Below are 23,364 nucleotides of genomic sequence, written 5' to 3'. Positions count from 1 at the left end.
CAGGGACATAAGTGAGGTCAGATGGCCTCAAATTCTACCTGGAAATTTCCAGGATTTCCACCTCGAGGTGGTTGAAGTTGAGTTTCCCTTCCAGAGCCAAACAGCCAGCAGCTGAATCCCAGGATAGCTCTGGAATTTGGGTGTTCCCAAACCCAGGCAGCTCAGGTGGAGCAGAAGCAGCAAGGAAAAGTTCTGGGATTGCTCCAGAGCTCTGAAGGGATGGGAAGAGTGGGGATTACACAAGGAAGTCTCACTGTTACAGTTTGTCCCAATCAACTCTCCACAGAATCCTCTGCTTTGCAGATTTTTCCCTGCTGTTCCTCCACAATCCTCAGGAATTTCCATGAGAGGTTTCATTTCTCACAGAGAAATCCAGGATCACAGACAACACATTTCAAACTCAATTTTCCTCCCTGCCAATCTCCTGGCTCCAAAAGCCACTCTCCTTCCCAGAGAATATTCCCAAGCCCTTCTGCTGAGGGCACCTTTAATCTTCTTTTGGTTTTGCTGTTGTTGTTTTAATTTTGTTTGGTTTATTTATTTTTTTTTTCAGGAATCCCACACCTTTTCAAGCCACTGAAAAGCCCCTTCAGTAATGCAACTTCATCATTTCAAGGTCTCCCTGGAACCTTCCTTCTCCAGGTTGGACACCCTCAGCCCTCCCAGCACTGAACCTCCAAGAAACTCTTCCTGTCTCTGGTGAAACAAACTTTATTTCAATATTTAGAAACATTCACAGACATTTTACACTGCAATATTTCAAGTTGATCCAATTTCCATGTATTTATCCATGCAGGGAAGGAGCCATTTTCTGTTGTTCATATAAAGAGGAATTAACACGAAGCAGAAAAATGCAAATTAAAGGTTTCCATCTGGGTATTGCTGGAAACCAGCCTGGCACAGGAGCCACTCCTTTTGCCTCTTCCCAAGGCTGTGGAGTGATGCCTTTAAGAGATGAAGTCAGGAATTTAAATATTATCTGAGCTTAAAAACCTCTAAAGTTCACTCCCAGTGAAACTGAGCTTCAAGCAGGGGAAAGGGACCAAGTAATCTCAGATGAGGACATTGCTGGGGAATTCTGTAAGGACATTTGTCCTTTAAAAAGCCAATATTTTCCTTAAAAAACCCTAAATATTCTCTGGCTTTTAAAGCAGAAAGTTCTCAAGGTTTTAAAAAGTTTTAAAAATCCCAATCTGATACTCTCTCCATAATATTTCAGAGCTTTCAGAAATTGTCTCTGAGTACCTGGTGCCACCCCATCAAGGTCTGGGGTTTGAAATGTTTGGTGCATTAAGGCAACACCTACGTGGGAACTGAAATGCCTCCTTTTTTTCCCTGTAATTTCAAACTCAAGTGAAATGTCATATTTAGAAATTCAGCACCGAATGTGGTGTTTTAAAAAGTTTCTCCGAGTGACTCTGTTGTCATTTTGACAGCCCTCTTTGATGTTCCTCATTGTACTTTATCACATCAGGCAATAATTTTCATAGCGAAAAATTATTTTGAAGGGAGAAGTGGAAATGCGAAGTTCTTGTCATTCGAAGATGGAACATTTCAGCCTTATTTGCATGTTCGACTTTGCTTTCAGAATATAAAGGGCAGAACCCAACACAATCCTGCTGAAAGCTCGGATTTCGGGAAAGCAGCATTTTTTTGAAGAGGAAAATGTAGAAAATCCTGGTCAGCTACAGCATGACTCTGGATTGACTCATTCCTGGCTGATCCCACTTGGCCATTCCTAAATCCTCTGCCTTGGCTTTACTCTCAGAGAAGTACAAACTCTCCCTGGGGTCAGGTGGGAAATGATCACCTCAAATATTCCATGGATTTAACAATCCCCAGAGAAGGTTTGACCACATCAGAGCAGCTCTGAGCTGGGAATGTCTGGGAATTAAAATCTCTTCCCCTTGGCCAGTCCCAGGTGTCCTGGGAAGGAGGTGGAGGATTCCAACCTGCTCACATCAGGCCTGGCTTGCTCTGGGATGATCCCTGCTGGAAGAAAACCTAAAAAAGGCCACTTTAATAGGAAACATTTCCACTACCAACCCTTGCTTTGTCACTGAGAGCCTGGGGTGTGACAGAGCTGGTTCTTGTAGGCACAGCTCTCCTCTGAAGAGCACCAGCCCGTGCTGCCCTAATTAAACAGGTGGAAAACAGAGGTGCATACCAAGAAATCCTCAGTATCAGTGACATTTTCATCTCCCTTCAGCTCACTAAATGCTCTCATTTTTGTGCTTTACAGCCTCCCTGCTCTGTGCTGGTTGAACTCACCTGTTTTGCAGCATGGGGGCAAAACCCTCTTGGTTTATTCCTACCTAAACCAGGTGTCTGGAGCTTGCAGGCTCTAAACTGTCAAAGCTTTCTTAAATCCTTGGGAGAAATTAATTCCCACAAATATCTGCCTGCAGGGAACCCCCAAAGGATACCTTGGCTGCTGAATGAGCAGGGCCATGGAGAGAGGAAGGACTCCAGTCCTCTCCAGGTGAGGTTTCCCGGCACTGAGGGTCCAAAGCTTCCTACCCCCAGTGTCCTCCTGCCTCTTTTCCTGGAGAAAAGGTCATTTTCCCTTCACAGAACCACAGAACTGTTTGGATTGGAACGGACCTTAAAGCTCATCTCATTCCACCATGGCAGGGACACCTCCCACTATCCCAGGTTGCTCCAAGCTCTGTCCAGCCTGGCCTTGGACTCTTCCAGGGATTCAGGACCATCCTTTCTATTCCTCAGCATCTGGAAAAAACATGAACTTAACTTTCCCAGGTGTTTGTGGTGATCAATTGCCTTAATGGTGGTGAAGGAGGTTTTAGAAAGAATGAATGTTATGAAACTTTGGGTCATTAATAATGATCCTGCTCCCCACAGCCCTCTGGCAGACACACACAGAGTCTCCCCTGACTCACAGCCTGATGAACCTTCCCCTTACTCCTTTTCCAAGGCTTTTTGCTGTCATCTCTCATTCCTGACAAGGTTGGCTTCTCTCTCCTCTCACACCAGGAATGATCTGGCGAGGGCAGGGGCTCAGAGCTGTGCTGGGATCACTGAATTTGTCCTTCCTCAAACAGCTCAGCACAGCTTTGTGTCACACAGAAGCCAACATTCTGCAGTTTGTGCTCCTTCCTGCTCAGCCAAGGAGGGAATTTGGGTTGAAGATAATTTATTTTAACATTACATCACCTGCAGCATCATTTCGGCAGGAATTTCAGGGCTGGAGAGACACAAATGGGCTGCAGGGATCAGACTGCTCAGGCAGGTCTGCAAGGAGCCTAAAAACCAAACCATAAACCACAAGGGCAGTGACACCAACACAGCTCTGCTCCCTCCCTGCTGCTCGGAGCCCCTCGGTGAAATCTACTGATTCCTGGTGATGGAGAGGGAAAGGGAGGGCAGAATTCCCTCTTCCTGCAGGGAATATCTCCTGTTAAAAGCTGGGTGCAGGAAGGGGAATCTGCTTTGCCTTTAATTTAAACTGGGGCAGGGCCTCCCTGAGCGTGCTGGAAACAAATCACCTGCAAACCCTGATAACACACTCACCATTCAGATAACGACGTGCTGATGGATCCTGGGAGTTCCTGAGGATCACAAATGGGAATTTGGAGTGTTTTCTCCCCAGAGGATGCTGGGGGAACTCAGATGTTCCAGCTGGAGGTTTTAGATGACAAAAGAAACCGAAGGGATGCTCAGGTGCTTTTTAAAATTAATTTATCCCTCCAAGCAAAAGAAGAAATCCACTGAAAGGAGATCCCATTGAGGGAATCCATAATAAGAAAACACCCCCCGACCTTCCAGCAGCAAACCCCCAGTCAGGAAGCATTAATTACCCGGGGAGAAAAGCCTTGGTGAGGAATGCAATGCCAGCAATGTGGGTGTGCAGGATCCACACAGCCCTGAACGCTTGACCTTCACTCGGTGCTTCTCCCCACGCCCAGGGCAGGAGCATCCAGCAGAACTTCATGCCTCAGGGGCTGCTCTTGCCTCTGCTCTGAGCCACAACATCTCTCACCTGCTCTTTCCTTCTCTTGCCATTTGTCTTCCCAAACTTTCCCTTTATTATTCCCCTCTTAAACCATTTCATTGCTGAGGAGTGGAAATCACCGTGGGCAGAGCAGGTCTGAAATTTCAATATTTTTAAAATACAGAGAGGTCTTGGGCTGAGTTTCACGGAATCACGGAATCACTGAGGTTGGAAAAGCCCAACCTTCGACCAAATCCCCCCATTCCCACTAATCCATGTCCCCAGGTGCCACATCTGCTTGGTTTTTGAGCTGTTCCTAGGATGGTGACACCACTGCTTCCCTGCACAGCCCTTTCCAGTGCTTGACCACTCTTTCAGGGAAGAAATTTTTCCTGATTTCCAACCTGAACCTCCCCTGGCACAACTCGAGGTCTTTCCCAGTGGTGTAGCAGGAAAAGAGGTGACATTTGCAAAACCAAGACCCCAGCTGGGTTTATGAGTCACAGATTTTAGTGAAACTCAGGTTTTAGGTCAGGGTTTGGGTTAAAGACTTCCACAAAGTGCTCACATCCACACCCAGTCCATTGCCTGGGCTGAGGCTGGGCCTTTCTGCAAAGAGGCTTTGAAATCCACCTGGAAAAGACTTAATCCCAGTGGGATTGTGATCCCACAGAACTCCAGGTATTTGTGCCATTTCCCTGCAGAAAAACCCTTTGGACTCGTAATCAGGTCCAGGATTTTGCTGTATTATTTGCAGGCTGGATGGAGGGGAATCCTCACCCAGCAGCTCCTGGTGGGACAATGCAGAGCTCCTGCTGGGCTGGGAACCTCCCAGGGCACAGCTCTGCCTCCAAAAATCCCTGGGTCGGAGAGTCAGCAACTCAGGGGCTGAGTGAGAACATCATAGCCATCATTAAATGGGACTTTGGGCTGCTGCAAAGTTCACACCTCATTTCCTGCGAGGAGAAAGTGCCCACAGGGGATGGCAACACATCCGTGCTCCTTGCCTTCAAATCAAGAGACTTTTCTGAGAAAATACTGCAGTGAGAAGGGCTGGAGCTGTGTCTGGGAGCGTCACCTGGATGCTGTGACTCCTCTCCGTGTTTTCCATAAATATTTGTTTTTCCCAGTGAAAGCCCCATGGAGACACAGTGCAGCACTGGGGCTTTTTCAGGGATCATTTCAGAATTAAACATTTATTCTGCATCCTAAACCTCCAGGTCTCCAGTTCAGCAGATGTCTTGAGGAACCTTGGGATGTGAGGAGAGGCTGAGGGAGCTCAGCCTGGAGAAAAGGGGGACTGGAGGGACCTTCTGGATCTTCCTGACAGGAGGGGCAGCCAGGGGGGATTCAGGCTCTGCTCCCAGGGAACAGGGACAGGATGAGAGGATGTGGCATCCAGCTGTGCCAGGGGAGGGTCAGGTTGGACATCAGAAGGAATTTCTCCATGGAAAGGGTGATCAGGGGTTGGAAGGAGCTGCCCAGGGAGGTTTGGAGTCACCAAGGAGCACCAGGATGTGGCACTCAGAGCTCTGGGCTGGGGACAAGGTGGGCATTGGGCACAGCTTGGACTCGATGGCCTTGGAGGGCTTTTCCAACCTCAGTCATTCTGGGATTCTCTCCCATTTTCTGGTTCTAGGCCAATCCCACCCCAGCCTCGCCCTTCCAATCCGCAGTTCGGGACCTCCTGGGATTATTTTCGCTTTACAAATGCAAATCTGAGATCCTTTTGTGCTCGGGGCAGGCGCTGCTGGACCACAGACCTGAGGCTTTTGTGATCTCCCAGGTCCAGCAACAACATCGTTCTGCCCCTGGAATGGTTGGGGGAAAACAGGACCTCAGGAGCCATTTCTGGCTGCTGCTGCTGCTCCTTCCAATCGAGGTTCACTCAGCAGGTAAAAAACTGGATTTATCTCAATAATTTCCTTTATTCCGTTAATTAGCCAGACTGGCAATCAAATATTTATCTATATTATACAATCAAATTATTTTTCTGCTCACAATGCTTTCTTGTGTAATAATTTCTCTAGGTTTTTGTTCACGTGCATTAAAAAAACCCCAAAAATCAAGAATTTATTTTCTAGATTTTTTTTTACCTGCAAATAATCCCTAATGAAGGCAACTTTGCACAGTTTCACTGTAGCTGCTTTTCTGATAGAGGAATTTAAAATAATTCTAAAATTAGCCCAGGAACAATTAATCTGCAAAATCCCACTGTCAGTAAGTGGCCAGAAAACAATAATTTACATATAAAGATGTGGGAAAAGCTTCAGGTTTTTCTGATGGGCTGATTCACGTGTGAATAAATGCTCCCAAAAAAAGCAGGAAGGAGCACTTAAAGATTTTAATCAAGGAACAATTTACTTCTAAAACCTTCCAGCCTTGAGCAATATTCCCCCTTGTAAATCCTTTTAAGTATTTAGTAATAAATTTGCCAAGGTTTGGTGATGAATGTTGTGTTTGCAGAGATCCTGAGGGGGAAGGCTAAAGAAATATTTATATTTTGGTCAGATATTTTGGCTAAAAAGTTGCATGGAAATATCAAGGAGCAGCTTTTTGCCCATCACTGTTTGAAGTCAGGATTGTAAACTGCAATTTCAAGGTTACCATCAGAGCAGCAGATTATTAAAATCCTTATTGTTGTAATTAGGCTGAAATAAAGGCTGTAAAGATGCTTAGAGAAAATAGATTTATGGGTTGGAACCCTAATAATGCATCACCAGTTGACATCACTACTCTTTCTTCTGGAAGAGCATTGTCTCACTGTTTTACTGCTTTTGAGCTGTAAAAAGAAGCTTTTCAAGGGAAAAACAATGCACTTTCTGCCTAAAACCTTCAAACTTCGGTCCTTAAAGCTTCAGCCCTTCCAGTGCATCCTCTAAAGGCATGGAAATCTTCTTTTGGGAAGCTTTAGGATAATTTTCAGAGATGTTTAGGAGAGATGAGGATCTCAATAAGGGATTTATTTAATTGTTCTCCATGTCAATGTGACTCTCTGGGACTGAAACAACTGTGATTAGAGTAATTTTCTGGTCAGATAAAGGGGAAACTGGAGCTCCTCATCCCACAGATCTGAGATGCTTCACTGGAAGGGCTTTTCCTGATTTCCCAGAGGTACAGGCTGGATTGGATCCAGGGAGGTCCCAGAATCCATTCTGGGAATCCTCCACAGCATTCCTGGGACCTGGAGCAGAACGGGAGGAGCCTTGAAGGTCCATTGCCTTCAGTGACATTTCCAGGAGATCCCCTCAGACATATCCTCCCCCCTCACACTGCAGGAATATTTTCTGCCAATCCCAAAGGACTTGTGCAGTTTTGCTGCCACAGCCACGGTGCACAGGAGGATCATCAATGGGAATTTGGACTGATTTCTTCCCCAAAGGATGCTGGGGGAACCAAGATGTTCCAGTTGGAGATTTCAGATGACAAAGAAAACCAAAGGGATGCTCAAGTGCTTTTTAAAATTAATTTATCCCTCCAAGAAAAGGGAGGGACAAAGGGGAAGGACAATTCCCAGCCAATCCTGCTGACCTCTGGCTTGCTTTACCCAGAGTTGTTCCACCTGGAATGAGCTCAGCTAAGCCCAGAACCAGAGCTCAATAAGGGAGCCAGGTAACAAAAGGTTCCTAATCCTTCTGGAGGCTCCTCTGCCATTAAATCTCTTCATAATTAGCTGTGAATTGGTCACGTAACTCCCCTGACCTCGGAATGGTCACTGGAGCATTAAGGAAGAAAATTCCTCAGTTTTGGGGCTGTGCCAAATCCTCCACTGCTGAGGGAGGCAAAACCAGTACCTCTCCTGGGCTGCAGCCCCAGTGCAGGTTCTGGGAGCTGCATCTGCACAGGAGTTAACACTGAAATCCCAGCCTGTTCCATGGAAAATCCTGGCCTGGTTTATGAACAATCCCAGCCTGTTCCATAGGCAATCCCTGCTCTGCTGCATTTATTCCCCTTCCCATCACAGACAGCCCAGTGCTTAGAGCATTTGTCCCAACACTGAGAGATGTGGATTTACCCACTTGTTTGAGGAGAATCCCAGAATGGTTTGGGTTGGAAGGACCTTAAAGCTCATCCAGTGGCACCCCTGCCATGGCAGGGACATCTTCCATTATCCCAGGTTGCTCCAAGCCCTTTCCAGCCTGGCCTTGGACACTGCCAGGGATCCAGGGGCAGCCACAGCTGCTCTGGGAATTCCATTCCAGGGCCTCCCCACCCTCCCAGGGAACAATTCCTTCCCAATATCCGATCTATCCCTGTCCTCTGGCAGTGGGAAGCCATTCCCTGTGTGCTGTCCCTCCATCCCTTGTCCCCAGTCCTTCTCCAGCTCTCCTGGAGCTCCTTTAGGCCCTGGAAGGGCTCTAAGCTCTTCTCCAGCCTGGACAATCCCAATTCCCTCAGTCCTTCCCTACAGCCTGGTGCTCCATCACCCCAACCCTCTCCAGCCTCCTCTGGACTCTTTCCAGCAGCTCCATGTCCCTCCTGTCCTGGGGAACACAGAACTGGATCCAGTGCTCCAGGTGGGAATTCACCAGAGCAGAGCAGAGGGACAGAATCAAAGCTGGTTTGTTCTTTTCCAAAATATCCCAAACTCCACAGGAAAACTTGGATCTCCTCCCAGGAGAGAAGGGCAGCAGGTGCATTCCTTGTATCTGCATCACTGCCGCGATTATTCACGTTCTCTCCCTGTGCAATAATTCTATATTTGTGGAGGAATTTCACACTGCAGGGAGGTTTTAAATACTTCTCCTCACTGCAGAGCTGATCCCAGCACGGAATGTACTGGGAAAGGAAAGGAATGAGCACAGGCAGAGGCAGGGGCTCTGGGAAGCACATCCATGTGTGCAGCCATGGCCCACAGGAGTTCCAGGAACAGTCTTTGCCTCCAGCTAAATTGGTCCTCGCTGGCTTTAAACGTGCTCGGGGAAAATATCATCATTTATCTGCATTGCTGGGCTGGTGACATCAACAAAACTCGTTGTGATTTTGGATGCTTTCCCTGCTGACATCAAGGATTTAATTGGTTGGAAAGGGCTGTGGATTTCTCTTGTCCACCTGCATTTCCCAGCACAGCTGGGGGGTCTCTGCTGAACTGGCCTTTGGCTGAGGCAAGAAAAGCCTCAGATAATTCATTATCAGCAGTGTGGAGATGGATTCCTTCTCCTTCATTTCAAAATCTGCAGGAGCAGCTCCTTCCCTGGGGCCTCCCCATCCCGAAATCTCAGCCAGAACAAAGATGTCCTGACAAGATTCACTGGAGGCTTAAAGCAAGACAAATATTTGAGTTTAGAACATCGCTGTTTCCTGATGGGTCCTTTCCATCCCTGAAGGGCCACACGAGGCCAACACAAACTTTTCCTTGTGGAAATATTTAGTTTTGTTTGCAGAAGTGACCAATTGTTTCAGATGGCAGTGAGATTAGGAGCTGTGCAATCCACAGATTTCCGTAAATCCAAGAGAAAAAAAATCAGTAAATCCTGTCCTTTGATTCCAGATATTAAAAAATCCCACAACTTTCTTGATACTGAAAGTAGGTTTAAGTTGAAGTTGAAGGGGAAGTGCTTTCCTTGCAGATTTTGGGTTCTTCTTTTTCAGTCAGCATGACAAACACCCAGCATTGTGTTCTGGTGTTATCATGACTAATTTCAAATTAAGTACATATGAGAAGCCAAACTAAAGGGCAATACATGAACGGAAGGTTTTATCTCCAACTTTTTCTCAATCTCTGCTGTCTGAAAGAGAAGAAACAGTTGGTGACTCTCGGGGCAGAGATTTGCTTGGACTAATATCTGTTTGCATGAGCAAAATCTCAGCGTAATGTGATCTAAGGCAGATTGATGTTCAACCAGAAAGGAACAAACATTCTTTGATGGTGCTTTTATCCCCTGAGTAAATAAGGCTAAGAAACTGCAGAGAGTCCTTTAAGACATTTCCTGCTTCTTTCTTGGACCATGCCCACATTAGGGACACTCTGCTCCTTTGAACTCAATTTTTATTTCATTTAATGAGGCTCAAAAAAATCTTTCCAGTTTGAAAATATAAAATGGGAGAAGAAACAAGACAAACAGAATATGGAGTGATTGTTTTTCTGATACTTTTAAGCCCTGTGATTGCTGAATTGCTGTTGTAAGAACTGAAAGGGGCAAGAAATAGAAGTCCAGATATTAATTTCAAGAAAGGTTTAGTGAGTTTTCTTCAATACTATCTAAACTCTTGCATTTGGAGAATTCTTTGCTTTCTGTATTTATTTATTTTTCCCAGTTGGAACAAGTCTGTCAGGACAACACATGGCCAAAGAGAGCCTGAGCATGAGCTAAGAAATAAACACAGAACAGGGTCATAAAATCACAGAATTAAGGCTGGAAAAGCCCCTTAGGATCATCCAGTCCAGCCATGAACCCAGCACTGACTCATGTCCCCAGGTGACACATCCAGAGGGTTTTGAACACTTCCAAGGAGGTGACTCCAACACTGCCCTGGGAAGTCTCTTCAATGCTTTCAACCATGAGAAAATGTGTCCTAATATCCAATATCTGAACCTGCCCTGGCACAACTTGAAACCATCCAGTGCCTGAAAGAGCTGACAGGAAAGATGGACAGAAGCTATTTCCAAGGGACTGGAGTGACAGACAGGGGGGGAATGGCTTCCCACTGCCAGAGGGCAGGGAGAGATGGGATATTGGGAAGGGATTGTTCCTTGGGAGGGTGGGGAAGCCCTGGAATGGAATTCCCAGAGCAGCTGTGGCTGCCCCTGGATCCCTGGCAGTGTCCAAGGCCAGGCTGGACAGAGCTTGGAGAAACCTGGGATGGTGGAAGGTGTCCTTGCCATGGCAGGGGGTGGGATGAGATGATCTCTAAGGTTCCTTCCAACCTAAACCATTCTGGGATTCCATAATTCTCTGATTTCCATGAGAAGAACAGGCAGCAGAAGAACCTGTCACAAATTCAGGAATTACATCTACACACAGATTGGTGAGGTGTCTGTACCACCAGGTTTTGTTGTGTTCATTGTCCATGATTTTCACTCCAATCCCCCAAATCTCTGTGTGACATCACAGCCTGTGAGTGGAATCATTCAGGTTGGAAAAGACCTCCAAGGTCATCAAGCCCAAGCTTTGTATCCACCCTCTGTGGGTGTTTAGGAGTCAAGACAAGGCTTCTGGGAATCTCAAACCATTTGCCAAACCATTTGCTAGACTAAAAATATTCAGAGTAAAAAAAATCTTCTCCCCTTTTTTTTTAATTTTAGATAAAAGGTAATGGAAGAGGTAAAACCCTAAATTAATAGGATAAATTCCCAACCAGCCTTAGGGGAGAATAGCTGTTGTCTGAAATGATGCCAGATTTAATACTCTCCAAGAAATGGTGTTTTTCTGGTCTACAGTTAAAGGTCTTCTCCAATCTTATGGACTGTGTGATTCCATGGATCTGTTCTGTGTTTGTCTCTTGGCTAAGGCTCATCCTGGGCACACTGAAAATGCCCAGGACAGCAGGGAATGAGGCCATGGAAAGTGCATGGATATCTCAGCAAGTGGTGGGAAAGGAAGGACAAACTCAGACAAGAAACATTATCAAATATTCAGGGATAAGGGGAAGAGGATCAGCCTGGCTGGAACTTGGAGGGAAACAAGTTTAAGACCTTTGGAATTTGGAAGAGACAACTCAGGAAGGCTACAAGGAATCCTGGAATCACTGGGGGTGGAAAAGGCTCTCAGATCACCAAATGCAGCTGCTCACCCAGCTTTTCAAAGCCCACTGCAAAACCATGTCCCCAAGTGCCACATCCACATGGCTTTTCAATCTCTCCAGGGCTGGTGACTCCACCACTGCCCTGGGCAGCTGGGCCAGGGCTGGAAAACCCTTTTCATGAAGGAATTTTCCCAATATCCAACCTAAACCTCTCCTGGCATGACTTGAGGCCATTTCCCCTTGTCCTGTCCCTGTTCCCTGGAGCAGAGCCTGACCCACCCTGGCTGTCCCCTCCTATCAGGAGCTGTGCAGAGCCACAAGGTCCCCCTGAGCCTCCTTTGCTCCAGGCTGAGCTCCTTTCCCAGCTCCCTCAGCTGCTCCTGGTGCTTCAGCCCCTTCCCAGCTCCATTCCTTTCCTGGACACTCTCCAGCCCCTCAGTGTCCTTGTTGAGGAGCCCAAAACAACCCAGGGTTGAAGGAAGTGCCTCAGCAGTGCCAGCACAGGGGACAGGCACTGCCCTGGGGCTGTGGCCACACCATGGCTGGGACAAGCCAGGTGGCCGTCCTGACCACCTGGCTCAAGTTCAGTCATTGTCACCAGCTCTCCCAGGACCTTTTCCAGCTTTCCAGCTCCTCTTCCCCCAGCCTGGAGCTGCAGGGGTTGGTGTGACCCAAAGCAGGACTTGGCTCACAGCTTTGGTGAATCTCACTGAGGGATCCCAGCCTTCTTTTAAACAGTACTGCAGAGCAGAACTGAATTTCCTCTGTGTCTTTGTCAGGTATGGACTAATCCTGGAATCTCTCTCAGCTCCAAAAAGCTGGCATTTTATATTTCATTGGAACAGACTGGATGGATCCAGCTAATTCAATGATGCCACAAAAGAAAGACTCCCTTTGAACTGTGCTGTTACAACTCATTAGACAAAGTGTCCTTACATTAATTATTCCAGATGATGGCAAAAAGATTAATTTAATGTTCTACACAAAAGATGTCAAGGTTGATGATTCAATCAGGAGCAAAACTGCTGGCGGGGAGAAGCCTCCATATGAGAGCTGCTTTGATATGAAATGAATAAAAAGAATTAAAGATTGAAGCATTGAAGATGTCACAATAACCCAACCTCCCCCGCAAATGCTGTATTTTCCATTGCGGTTCTCCAAGTAAACAAACCTTTGCTCTTCCCCATTATATTTTTTCCTCCAAACAAATTCACTCAGACCTATATTTATTCCACAAAATGCTTGGAAAAAAAACCCCTTCCAACATGGAGCTGGTTGCAGGGGGTGGTGTGAAAATCAGCCTGTTCAACGGCAGCGTGTGTCACCCAATCTGTCCCTTGGCTCTGTGCCTGCAGGGGCTGTGCACAGCCAGGCTCAGGGTGGTATTTAAAGCTCTAATTCATCCCACCAGCTCCGTACTACAGCAGTCAAGTGGAATGAAGAGTTTTTTCCAATCAGATCTGACTGCCTGTTTTCCATGAGTGAAGGAATGACTGGGTTGGATACACTGAGGGGAACTCCCCCACTGTGGGAATTGTCACTGCTCTCTGAGTTTCTCACTTCTCTGCTTAATTGGAGCAAATCCAGAGGAGGCCACCGGGATGTTCAGAGGGATGGAGCAGCTCTGCTGTGAGGAAAAGCTGAGGGAATTGGGATTGTTCAGCCTGGAGAGGAGAAGCTTTGGGGTGATCTCATTGTGGCCTTGCAGTGCCTGAAGGGAGCCTGCAAGAAAGATGGAGAGAGACAATTTCCAATGGCCTGGAGGGACAGGACAAGAGGGAACAGCTTTCCACTGCTACAGAGAAGAGCTGAATGGGATATGGGAAGGAATTCTTCCCTGTGAGGGTGGGGAGGCCCTGGCACAGGGTGCCCAGAGCAGCTGTGGCTGCTCCTGGATCCCTGGCAGTGTCCAAGGCCAGGCTGGACAGAGCTTGGAGCACCCTGGGACAGTGGAAGGTGTCCCTGCCATGGCAGGGGTGGCACTGGATGATCTTTAAGATCCCTTCCAGCCCAAACCGTTCTATGATTTTATCATTTTAATTAATTGTAAAATCACTGCTAAGATCCCAATTTTAACTGGATGTCTTTAGTAGAGCACTTGAAAGATGTTTAGATGTTTAATCAGGGAGGGATTGAAGCCTCACTGAATTAAAATCCTGCCATACTCAAGGCTGAGCTTTGGCCCAGGGATGGTCACCAAGGCTGTGCTTTGCCTTGTCCCTGCTGACCTGGATCTGCTGCTGCCCCAGCTGGGCTTTGGGGACAACAAGAACCAGGCTCTGGTTTCACAAGGAAAACACAGGATTTGCCAGGTCCCTTGAATTTTCGTAGAATCATAGAACCATGGAATATCCTGAGTTGGAAAGGAACCACAGAGATCATCCAATCCAAGCCCTGGCACTGCACAGACACCCCAACAATCCCACCCTGGGCATCCCTGGCACCATTGTCCAAACACTCCTGGAGCTCTGGCAGCCTTGGGGCAGGGACCATTCCCTGGGGAGCCTGGGCAGTGCCCCAGCAGCCTCTGGGGGAAGAACCTTTCCCTGAGATCATCCCAGCCCTGACCCAGCTCCAGCCATTCCCTGGGCTCCTGTCCCTGTCCCAGAGCAGAGCTCAGCCCCTGCCCCTCCGGCTCCCCTCGGGAGGAGCTGCAGCCCCCGAGGAGTCTCCCCTCAGTCTCCTCTGCTCCAGCTGAACAAGCCAAGTGCCCTCAGCCACTCCTCACACCCTTCCCCAGCTCTGTGTTCCTCCTTTGGACACTCTCTGAGAGCTTTAGATCCTTCCGATGTTGTGTTGACCATTTTTAGGTAAACCTGCAAAAATTGGATGTAAAATATCCCAGAAACCCTCATTACAAAGCCGAGCTCAGCTGACTGAGCCTCTGTTCCTTGTCGCTTTTTCCTTCTGGTAAATGTTTGCCCCTTTCATTCCGAATTGCTCCAACAAAGCCCCAACACTTTGTGTTTTCCTGCTGCATGGTGACAAGGGCACACCTCTCCCTGCACTCCTCCCACAAAGGCTTTTGTGTTTCCACGTTGCTAGGGAGGGAAGACCCGGGAGATCTGTACCTTTCTGGCTTTCCCTTCACCTCCCTCATGCCTCAAAGTGCTCTGTGTGACTTCAATCTTTACCCCTTGGCAGCCTCCACGAGGAGGAATAGGTTCAATACAGAATTTAATCTGTAGTTAAACAGGAAGAGAGAATGGAATGGTCAGAGGGAAAGGTTTTTGGTGATCTGCTGTGAAACTCCAACAATACCAGGCTGAACTGAGGTGATGTTGGATTATCCCATTAAAGGGAGCCCAGGCTGTGGCACTTCAGGGCAGGGACATCTTCCACTGTCCCAGGGTTCTCCAAGCCCTGTCCAGCCTGGCCTTGGACACTGCCAGGGATCCAGGGGCTGCCACAGCTTCTCTGGGCAACCTGTGCCAGGGCCTGCCCACCCCCACAGGGAACAATTCCTTCCCAGTATCCCATCTAACTCTGTCCTCTGGCAGTTTGAAGCCATTCCCCCCTGTTCTGTCCCTCCAGGCCCTTGGAAATTCTCTCTCTCCATGTTTCTTGTAGCTCCTTCAGGTCCTGGAAGGCCACAATGAGCTTAAACCAACTTCTCCTCTCCACAGTGAACAATCCCAATTCCCTCAGCTTTTCCTCACAGCAGAGCTGCTCCAGCAGCAGCAAATCCAGCAGGAAAAACCACACCAAACTCATGAGGGTGAAGCACAGAACAACCAATCCTGAAGTAAACTGCTGGCTCAGCTTTAAAAATACCTGCACTTCAATTAATCTTTCATGATCGATGTTGTCCTTTATTCCCACATGTTTTACTGCTTTGTTTTCTGAGGTTTAGGATGGCCTCTAGTGGCCCACAAGATGTGCAAGGACAGACCCCGTTTGGTTTGGCCAAGCAGGGCAGGCACAGGGCAGGGACACAGGGACAAAGCCAGGCTTTGCCCACAGAACAGCCCAGACTGGCTCTGAACGAGCTCCAGGCAGCAAATCCTTCCCATGGCAAATACTAAATATGAGATCAACCTGCTAGGAATGGGGGAATGGATTTAAGGTGAAGAAGGGGATAGATGGGATATGGGGAAGAAATTGTTGGCTGTGAGGTGCTGAAGGATTGGCCACAGCAGCTGTGGCTGCCCCTGGATCCCTGGCAGTGTCCAAGGCCAGGCTGGACAGGGCTTGGAGCAGCCTGGGACAGTGGAAGGTGTCCCTGCCATGGCAGGGTGGCACTGGGTGACTTTAATGTTCCTTCCAACCCAAACCATTCCATGATTACTTACAAGGTGCATTTCCCTCTCTGCAAACAAACACTGAGCATCTCCCAGACTGTAATTTAATTTCTTCTCTCTGAAAAAGCTGCCTTTGCAAAATGTCTGCCTAATTAGGGCAGCAGGGACGTGATCAGGTTGAAGGTTTGTGTTTAACGGCGTCGCTTGGCTATGAGATGAGATCAGTGAGCTCACTGTGGTCCCCAAAGGACACATTTGAACATCTCCAGGCACTGCTGGGACGTTCAGGTACCTGAACATGCCCTGGAGCAGGAGCAGAGGGAGTCACAGCCCAGTGGGTTCATTGCAAGGCTGGAAATCAGGAGGAAAAGCATCTCCTGCTGTGGAGCTCATCCCAGTTCATCCCTCTGCAGACAGAACAGGAGCAGGGGAGGAGGTGATGAGCATCCCAGTCTCCAGAATCCCTGGGTCAGCACATTCCTGCTCCAAGTCTGTTTGGGTTGATTTTAATCATAAAACCACACTGAGGTAATTTTTTTAATTCGTGATTTCCTTTATTTGAGGGAAAAGTGGTGTGAGGGATTGCTCCTGAAAATCCAAATCATCTCCACGTGCTCTGGGAGAGGTTTTTTGGGGGAGAGACCCCCTGAGAGACCACCTGGCTCTTGTCCCACAGTCCTTTTGTGTCACCAACACATTTTCTCATGGTCAATATTGGCAATGTTGCTGTCAGAGGCCAACTTGTTGCCCAAAATTCATCCCATGAACCCCACCATTTATTTATTTATTTAAAATCCAAATGCTTTTCCATGAATATTGCCACAACCCCATATTTCACATCCCAAATTCTCCCGAACAAAGCCTTACCTGGACACCCTGGGTTCTCCTGAGGGTTTGCAATGGATTCCTGACACAAAGTGAATTTCTGTACCCATAGCTCCCCTCATTGGTTCACCCCCAGTTTTGGCCAAATATCAACAACTTCCTAAACTGAGCTGGGTTTAAGGTGTGTCAGCTGCTCAGCCAACAGCATTGCATTACCTGGGTCACCTCCATAACATTTGGAATTTGCTTGCAGAGGGAGCAGAGCTGTGAGGAGCCTGGAGCAACCTCTCCCTTGGACAAGGAGTCTCAAGGCAACAACATGCCTTGGAAACGTTGCCCTGGGCAATGTTTTACACTGAATATATTCTTAGTCCTGGCATTTTATTTCAGCACATGCACGACGACAGGTAGGATGGACCTTGTGGGAATTATTTCATGGAATCCTCCAGGGAAACTAAAATTTAAATTGAGGCAAGAGGGGTGAAGATTTTTTTAAAGGGAGTCATGAATTTGTGTCTATATGTCATATTTTTACATCCATGTCTAAATATTTTTAAGCTGGGATTAACAGTAGCAGAGTGCATTAAAAAATTCCTGAAAAATATCCCTACCTGCATGTGCACACAGTGCAGCAGCAGGAAATCAGGGCAGAATGTCATTAAGGCACTTTCTAATGACTGTGGACTATTTTGGGGATGAAAAAGGGAGAAAAAAAACCTCTAAAAAAGTAAAGATTTGAGCAGCCTGGGGCATATTCCCTGTGGTGGGAGGGGAGGTTTGCTGTGTGTTTTTGAAGCTGTAAAAGGGGACAGGGAGGAGGTTGAACGAGTGGGGAGTGACAAAGTCCCACACGCCCTGGATCCTTGGGAATTAGAAGTTCTCTTTGCTGTTTCTCCCTCTGGGTACCCAAAGGAAAGAGACCTGAATCCTTCAAATCTCTTTCCAACTAGAAAAAAGGAAATTTAGGTGAGATATTGGGAAGGAATTGTGAGGGTGGGGAGGGCCTGGAATGGATTTCCTATAGCAGCTGTGCTGCCCCTGGATCCCTGACAGTGTCCAAGGCCAGGCTGGACAGGGTTTGGAGCAGCCTGGGACAGTGGAAAGTGTCCCTGCCATGGAATGAGATGAGCTTTAAGGTCCTTCCCACCCAAACCATTCCATGATTCCATGAATTCCCCTGGATCAAGCAGCAGTAAGGCCCAAGCTCTTTCTCGGAAGAATTCAAGGAGAAACTTCTTAACACTTGATGGGATTTTGCCCAAATTCCGTTATTTGGATAAATGCAAAACCAAACCAATAATCTCCAGAGATTTCTTTATCCCTGACCGCAAATATCTGATGTTTGAGAGTTCAGCACAAGAAAAAAAAAAGTGCCTGAAATTTCTTCCCACACAAACCTGTCCTAATGCTTTAGCACTCAGAGGTAAAACTGCAGTTGAGTCTAAGAATACAAGAATATTAAAATTATTCTGGTGTAGGAAGTAACTCCTAGAAAAAGGGTTTAATTTAATTTTTAAAGCCCCAACCCTCCCCAAATTGCCCTCAAAGAAAGGTTCTACCAATATCTGACATCTTAAATTGCTGGAATTATGTGGCAAAAGGAACTACCATGAAGTGGAAATTAAGAATGGAAAGAAAAAAAGAAACCAAAATAGAAAGAGAAACTATTTATATGAGGTTATAAAACAAAAATTAGGTTTAAATCTGGAGAGGTTGGACAGGGCTTGGGAGAACCTGGGATAGGGAAAGTTGTCCCTGCCCATGGCAGGAGGTGGGACTGGATGACCTTTAGGGTCCCTTCCAACCCAACTCTTTACATGATCCTATAAATTTTTGAATTATTGCTGAAAAATCTCTGCCTCCTGGGGGCCTAAGGAGGACATGTTCCCTCCACTGTGCTTCCTACTCCTTATCCTGAAGGATTCCTTGAGGAAGAGGGGTTGCTGAAATAATCTTGGCTCTGCTACCCCAATGGCTGCATTTGGAGCAGATGGATCAGGAGACCTGGTGCAGATTAAAGAAAAAATCCCAAAAGAAAAAACCAGCACACTCATATCTCACCAAAAATTCCAAAATCACACAGAATTCCTGAATATCCTGACCAGGAAGGGACCCCCAAGGATCATTAGTCCAACTCCTGCCCCAGGACACCCCAACAATCCCACCCTGGGCATCCCTGGCAGCATTGTCCAAACACTCCTGCAGCTCTGGCAGCCTTGGGGCAGGGACCATTCCCTGGGGAGCCTGGGCAGTGCCCCAGCAGCCTTTGTAATTAATTAAATTAATGAAATAATAAAGATAGTATAAAAAAAATCATGAAAGTCTTCTCCTCAGGTTCCTAATTTCTGAATTTCTGCTGAGCACTGAACCCTCTCTGTTTCCCAGCAGGTCTCAGGTGGTTGGTGCCTGGCTTGAAGAACTCAGCAGCCATCAGGGTGAAGCTGCCAGAGCTCAAACCCCCCTTGCTGGGACTTGGGACAGCACCAGAGAGGAACCATGGCTCTGGAACAGGTCCAGGGACAGCCCTGGGGGACAGAGCCCTGCCCAGCTCCCCTCTGCTGGGGCAAAGCTCCGTGGATAAGCTGTCCCCAGAGCCCCAGAGCCCAGAGCCCCCCATGGCACCTGGGGCACACCCACTGCTGTCCCTCTGCCTGGAGGCTGGCACTGGGGTCCTTCCACAGCCTTTCCCTGCTGCAGCCCCCAGCGCTGAAGGATCTTCTGGCCATCCAGCTCTGCACATCTCTGCCAGTGCCTCAGCCCAGGCTCTGCAGCACAGGGGGAGCAGTGCTTGGGACCCTTCAGCAGCTGCCCTTGGGGCACTGACAGGGCTGGTGGCACCTGGCACAGGGGACACGGGGCATCCTGCAGGGACCTCCTCACCCCTTGGCCCCGGGGGGCTGCCCAGACCCACTCAGTACCCGAGGGCTGAGTGCAAGTGGCCACCGAGCTCCAGGGTGACCTCCAGGATGGACATTGTGACCTGGCTGCACAGCACCACAGCAGGTGAGGGCTTTTACAATTCATTAAGTGTGATCAGCTGATTCTTTTATTTTATTTAGTGCTTGTGATGCTTGATGGGCTTACATATAACAGAGGCTAGACAAGGTTAAAAGAATAAAAAGCAGTTCTATTTATTGAAGGCCTTCAGGTGCATTCAGGGCACTCACAGCCCACCCAGGGGTTACACCCAAAATGGACAGCAGGTCACAGGTTTTTCATACTTTATAAGTTTTGTTCATTTGCATATTGTGGGTTAATCCTCCAATTACAGCTTCAGGTAATGAAGTCAATTACTCCAAGTTTGCTCCCCCAGTTCACTGCTGTTTACATATCTTGGGCCCTGAGACACTAAGGTGTCCTTGAGTTTGGAGCTTAGAGGGGAATTGTTTTGTCTAAAAATGAGAGAACAGCAGCTTAGCACCCTGAATGGAGTTTAGAGTTATGCACTAAAAATTAGAGGATAACAGATAACAAAAAATTATAGAAGTTAAAATCCTAAGGCATCACTTGAAACAGTTTATTTGGGGGCAGATCATCATCCTTCCAGTGGAAGGTGTCTCTGCCCCTGGCTGGGGGTGGAATGAGATGATCTTTAAGGTTTCTTCCAACACAGCCCATTCTGGGATTCTGTGGACATTGTTTACTTTCAGAAGTGTTCTCTCTCCTCTCCCAGTGCCATCTGAAATGTTCCTTTAACCAGGAAGATTTTGCATGATCTTCTGGGTAGTTTTCCTCTGTGGTGTGTTATCTATGTCTGGTTACTCCTTGGGAGCTCTCCCTGTGCTGTGCAATTGTTTCAGTTCTCCATTGCAGCCTCTGGATTCCCCCTGTGCACACCAAGGGATGTTGGGGTCACTCAGGGCACCACTTTGGGCTGCAGGGCCAAAATCAGAGACTTGCCTGCATATTTCTGCCCTGTGACAGGCAAAGGTTTTTGTTTGAGCACCCACTCACAGGAAACATCCAAATTCTCATTTTAGCTGTCAGTGTCACATCATGTTCTAATTTTAGGGAGTCACCTGTGTCACAGGTGGGTTTGGGTGTGGGGTGCACCTGGCAGAGCATTTCTGTTCAGACAGCAGCAATAAACTGAGATGGTGCCCTAATCCAGAAGTAAATGAGAATAAAATGGGGGTAAACTCTTCCTTCCACAGCCCTGGGATGGATTGGATTTCAAATGCAGTTCTCGGTTAATGCCAGCAGAAGGAAGTATTTGGTTACAAAACCAACTGGTAAAACCTGATAAATCAATCAGAGTTTAGTGAGTGTTCATTGACACGGGACAGGCAAGGAATGAAAGTTGTTATGAATTCTTTCTCAAGCTTCTCCATTCCCACTGAGCTTTCCTTTCCCCAGCAGCACAAGTGCAGGAATTATCCTCGTTCAGAGCTGAAGTTCTCATAAGGAAATTAATTCCTGGTTCAAATGGCAGGTTTGAAAAGGAAATTGTAAATTAACCCCCCCAGCCTTTCTGAAGGTGCTGCAATCCTCCCAAACCAGCCAGGCCTTTCCCTTCACTTTCGTTTACTGGGTGAAATCAGGAGTGTCCCTGCCAGGGAGGTGCAAACGCCCAGTTCTGATAAAAGGAAATGATGCTGGATTATGTAAATGTTACTGGAGAGACAGCATGAAAAAACAGCTTTTGTTTTAAGGCTTCTCACGTCATCCCCTGTAGCAACGATCACAAAGGTGTTTGGGACAGAACCTATTGCCACAAGGCCTGCAAAAATGAATTTAGATCTTCATTTTTAACAGTATCAGGCCTCCCTCTTGGTGCAGGTGTGTGTGGAGCTCTCCCATCCAGGATTTTGAGATTCAGACTAAAAGAAGCAGAGTCCACTGGGCTGTTTGTACTTAAAATTCAAAATTATAACAAGGGGGTTGTGCCTTTTTGCTTAACCTTGAAGACCACCAGAATCATTCCCAAAGCTCCTTTTTTTCATTTAAAAAAAATTTATTTACCTCTGGTTTATTTACCTCCAAAGCTGGGATGATTTGTCCCCTCCTCTCCAATTCATCAACCTTTTTGATGCAGGAAGATGAAGCCAAAGACAGATCACGTCAAAGAGGCGACCCAGGCAGAAATGAGTTGTGAATCACAAATTGTTTCCCCCTTAGTAACACTTGAGGAAAGGTCAAGGATGTTCAATTTACCCAATTCTTGCACAACCAGGCAGGAACAGGCGCACGTCAGTGCCTCGCATCATGACAGGTGTGCTTGAGGTAATTCCAGCAACTCTGGGAGGAACTTTTCATCTTTCTGTGTTATCCCCGCAATGAAGGGGCTCTTTGTATCACAGAAATATTACAGAGAAATAATATTTGTGTGAATGAATCCAGGCTTCTAAAGCCTATTTAGTTCCTCAGTTAGGAAAACTGAATTTACATTAATTTCGTTATTAATGTATATGCCAGTATTTGCTGGTTCTTTGCCTGTAAAAAGGGTATTTTTAATCTAAATTATCTCAAACATTTACAAAACACCCCTTGGATATTCAAAGGAGAAATGTCCCCTACAAGTTTTACAAGTATAAAATAACTTTTCAATCCAATTAAACGAAATATTTAATTCTCATAAAAACCTCCAGCTGAGTGAATTAGAATTACTTTCCAGAGAATTTCCAGGTCATCCAGACAAGCATTTACTTTTCTTCAGGCATTGCCAGTTCCTGTTGGAAAACTGTTCCTCTAAACCCAGAACTGAGGAGGTGATGAAGTCTCTCCATCAGGGATTAAAGGTGTTTTTCACTTTTCCTGAGCACAGGCCTTGGTGAGGATGAAATAAAAAGTGATAGAAAACGCAGACAAGAATTTATTTCTTTTTCCTGGGTTCACCTTGAACAAGAAATTTGGGGTTTGGAAGAGGTGTCAGAGGGAAGGGGAACAGGATTCTGGGAAGAGAACAGGACAGGAGTTCAGGGATGAAGGAGCCCAAACTCAAAGAGAGTCTGTTCACCTATAGATTGATCCTGATTAAGATTTGAAAGGATAAAGCATCAAACTCACTCAATATGGTGATGGCTCAAAATAGTTGGAAACCTTTTTAATTCTCATCTGGATTCAGGGATGTGGCAGTTCTTCCTTAAACTACACCATTATCCACAACCCCACGGATCTGCAAGGGCAGCACATGGATTTGCAGGATTTTGTGACTTTATCCATGGCTTTACCCCTGGGCATTCCCTCAGGAGTTCTCCTGAGTCCCCTTGTCCATTCTCCAGGGGAGAAATCCCAGGGGATGTTTGACTTGTCAGTGTGCAGCTTTGGCCCTGGATGTCCCCTCGATCCCAAGGAACTCCTGGCAAGGAAGGATGAGCCCACTGGGCTTTTCTCATCACTCAACCCAGGCTTTTGCTGCTCACAGCGACCCACAGACAGCATCAGGAAATGTTTGCTCGCCATTCAGAGCAGCGCTGTGCGACCGAAATGTAAACTCCAAGCCCAGCCAAACTCCTGTCTCCCTCCTGTGTCCACCCTCAACTTAAATATCTGCGCGATGAATGTGTGATTGTGGCCCTGGCGGGTGCAGCCCCAGCCCCATTCCTGCTCATTTCATGCTCAGATTCACTCCCGCTGACCTTTTCAAGCAGAGAGTTTCTTATTTACCTTCCCTAGAGGGAAAGTACCCGCTTCTAATTTGAAATCCTCGGGCTGGCAGGT

General features: G+C 47.1%; 1 long non-coding RNA gene across 2 annotated transcripts; it reads left to right on the top strand.

Moving 5' to 3' along the window:
- The first annotated feature begins 5,645 nt into the window (after positions 1-5,645).
- Positions 5,646-22,498, top strand: LOC146426284 (uncharacterized). Of its 2 annotated transcripts, none has more exons than XR_014846222.1 (4): positions 5,646-5,847; positions 16,958-17,111; positions 19,093-19,707; positions 22,361-22,498. It is a non-coding gene; the product is annotated as an uncharacterized LOC146426284 (long non-coding RNA). The 2 variants fall into 2 exon arrangements; XR_014846221.1 differs by having other exon boundaries at positions 19,090-19,707.
- The last annotated feature ends 866 nt before the right edge of the window (positions 22,499-23,364 follow it).

The sequence above is a fragment of the Lichenostomus cassidix genome, chromosome 28, assembly GCF_008360975.1.
Source record: "Lichenostomus cassidix isolate B80296 chromosome 28, HeHo_3.0, whole genome shotgun sequence".
NCBI classification, from domain to species: domain Eukaryota; kingdom Metazoa; phylum Chordata; class Aves; order Passeriformes; family Meliphagidae; genus Lichenostomus; species Lichenostomus cassidix.
This window is presented reverse-complemented; position numbering and strand designations above follow the sequence as displayed.